Below are 3,268 nucleotides of genomic sequence, written 5' to 3' on the forward strand. Positions count from 1 at the left end.
GTTGATGACATTTGGGGATTGAGGTTGTAAGATTCAGTGAACTCTTCTCCTATGCATGAATACTCAGAAACATAGCTGGTTTACTCATTCTTAAGGTAATTTATTACAAAAATAGAAAAAAAATCCATCCATCCATCCATCCATCCATCCATCCATCATCTTCCGCTTTATCCAAAGTCGGATCATGGGGGCAACAGCTTGAGCAGGGAAGCCCGGACCTCTCTATCCCCAGCCACCTCTTCCAGCTCTGCTGGGAGGACTCCAAGGCGTTCCCAAGCCAGTCGAAGGACATAGTCTCTCCATGTCATGACTTGGGTTTTCCTTGAGGTCTCCTCCCAGTTGGACATGCCTGAAGCACCTCCCTAGGGAGGCGTCCAGGAGGCACCCTTACTAGATGCCCAAACCACCTCAACTGGCTCCTCTTGATGTGGAGGAGCAACAGCTCTACTCTGAGTCCCTCCTGGATAACTTCTTACCCTATCTCTAAGGGAGAGTCCAGCAACTCCATGGAGAAAACACTTATATCCGCAATCTTGTTCTTTCGGTCACTACCCAAAGTTTGTGACCATAGGTGAGGGTAGGAACATTGATTGGTAAACAGAGAGCTTTGCCTTACAGCTCAGCTCCCTCTTCACCATAACAGACAGGTACATTTAATCATGAATAAAAACAGTAAAAACCATAACATGAAAGACAAAGGCAATAGGTTTATAAAAAGTTTTAAGGCAAAATGAAGGTCGACTTGATGTTATAAGTCTAAGTTCAAAGAAAAGATTATGTTTAAAACTCTTTTTGGAAGGAACAAATATATTTTCCCCAAAGGAAATTATTTTTTGTCTTCTATTAATTAATTGAAGAGACCTTAAAACCTAACAAGGAGGAGTTCTTCACGCTACACTGACAGTGGTTTTTTTAAATGTTCCTGAGCCCATGAGGTATTATCCATTATAGAATGATGTGGGTTTTTAATGCAGTGCCCCTGAGGGATCAATGGTCACAGGCATTCAATGTTGGTTTTCAGCCTTGCTGCTTACTTGCAGAAATTTATCCAGATTCTCTGAAACTTTTCATGACAGTATAGACTACAGATTATGAAATCCACAAATTCCTTGTTACTGAATGTTGGGAAATGTTTTTAAACAGTTGGAATATTTGCTCACACAGTTCTTCACAAAGTGGTGAACATGACCTCATCTTCGCTTGTGAATTACTAAGCCTTTTAGAGATGCTCCCTTTATACCCAGTCTTGACACTCACCTGTTTCTAATGAACCTGTTCACCTGTGAAATGCTCCAAACAGTTGCATTCCTCAACTTTCACAGTCTTTTGTTACCCAGCTTTTTTGGAACATGTCACACGATTGCTGGAGAAAGGCACCCAGTTGTCCGTGACACAGAAAGGAAAAAGCAGATATAAAAAATTAACTGATAGATTCTTTTTGACCTCGTTTGTCACTTTTCTCTTTACAATCTGTGGCATGTTTCTGGGTTATGTGAATATGTTCTCTGTTGGTGTCAGACAGCAGGTCAATGTAGTCAAAGCTGCTTTGCTTTAAATGCCTGACAGACAGTCTCACTTCCCCTAAAGTGAACCGTCATTCACAGAGCCAACAAGACAGTCAGTCATCAAACTGCCTTCCATTCGTGAGTCTGGGCAGGTTTTGTGTAAAATCAATCTGTAATCCCTGCTTAAAGACAGAGTACCAGGTCAAATACAGCTTTTTTCCATTCCTCACTAATCCTTCCCTAAAGTTACCATACAATGTTCCTGTTTATTATCAGTAGATCTGAGGTTAGAGTTACCAAATCATTTTCCAAAAAAGATCAATCTGATGCAACAAGATCTTATGTCTAACAAGGACATGTTGAAACAATATGCATTTTTAAAAGTGAGTTTTGTCCAAACAAATTCAATTTGTTTAGAGAACAGCTGACATTTGTACACACAGCCTGCATTGTTCTTGTTGATAGAGATAGATTTACTGTATGTCTATGAAGTTGACCAGGAAATATAAAAATCAGAGCAAAAACAAAATGGGAAACAGTTGTGATGAACGCTTGCATGACGCTGACCCACAAGTACGTTGCTTTTTTTAGATGTTTTAAACTTAACACCAACCCAATCCTCTCTTCAGTGCTGATCACACTGATGGCTGACAACATCTGTCCATTCACTGCTCGCCAATGGAATGGGGACAGGTCAGGGTCAGCATACAGATGAGACAGAAAAATGAGACAATGAGGTGAGACATGATTATGGCCATTTGTTGTTGAGGAAACAAGCCGGAAGATAATTTAAAAAAAAGTTAAATTTTCTAGTTAGAAAGGTGACAGGAAAGTCAGCCAAAGGTTAAGAAAATAAATCACACTGAAACAGAAAACATGTTTAAATTTACATGTAAATGTTGTTGCTGCAAATTTAAGAAATGAGACCTATAAAAAGTGCAAAAAATAGTTGATAAACTACCTTTTTTATTTCTCAGTATTTTTTTCTAAAAGGAGTCTCAAAACTGAGGAAATCTGAGTCGATGGTCCTCAGTCGGAAAAAGGGGGATTGCTCCCTCCGATGTTGGGGGTCAGGTTCTGTCTCAAGTGGAAGGCTTTAAGAATCTTGGGGTTTTTTTCACGAATGAGGGAAGAATGGAGTGTGAGATGTCTGGGCCTTGCTGCTAAAACTGCTGTCCCTGCAAGGAGACTTTGGAGCAAGTGGCAAAAGATGGATGGATGGGTAGATGAATGGATGGATGGTTAGTCGGTCAGTTGTTATGAAAGAATTGTATATTTGTACGACATATACGTAACAAGTCATGAATAAATCATTTCATATTCTTCAGGAAAAGTGAAATTTTTGGTGATTTGAATAAAATATATATTTAAAGTGATCCACGATTACTATAATATTAGACTTTATTTGATTAAAATATATTTAACTGCAAAAAATATAATCTGAAAAAATAATGTAGGCTAGTTTAGTAATTTTTAAAAATATATATATTGTTACATGGACGAAGATGTACTTACACACCAAGCATTCTGGGTAAATGATGACACTGACTAGGTCATCGGTGCGAGTCTGCAAGCGAGCTTTATCCATCCTGAAGGTTATGGAATGAAATCAGAGAACGTTGACAGAGAGGAGAATGTAGAAATGATTCAGCCTGTAACTGAAAATGATGATGGAGGACAACAGAGCTGCTTTATGGAAGAAGAACCCCAGTTTAACCTGTAAGTTTTAGCGCTGACATTATATCGCTGAAAAACATATATAT

The sequence above is a fragment of the Austrofundulus limnaeus genome, unplaced genomic scaffold (assembly GCF_001266775.1).
Source record: "Austrofundulus limnaeus strain Quisiro unplaced genomic scaffold, Austrofundulus_limnaeus-1.0 Scaffold414, whole genome shotgun sequence".
Taxonomy (NCBI): domain Eukaryota; kingdom Metazoa; phylum Chordata; class Actinopteri; order Cyprinodontiformes; family Rivulidae; genus Austrofundulus; species Austrofundulus limnaeus.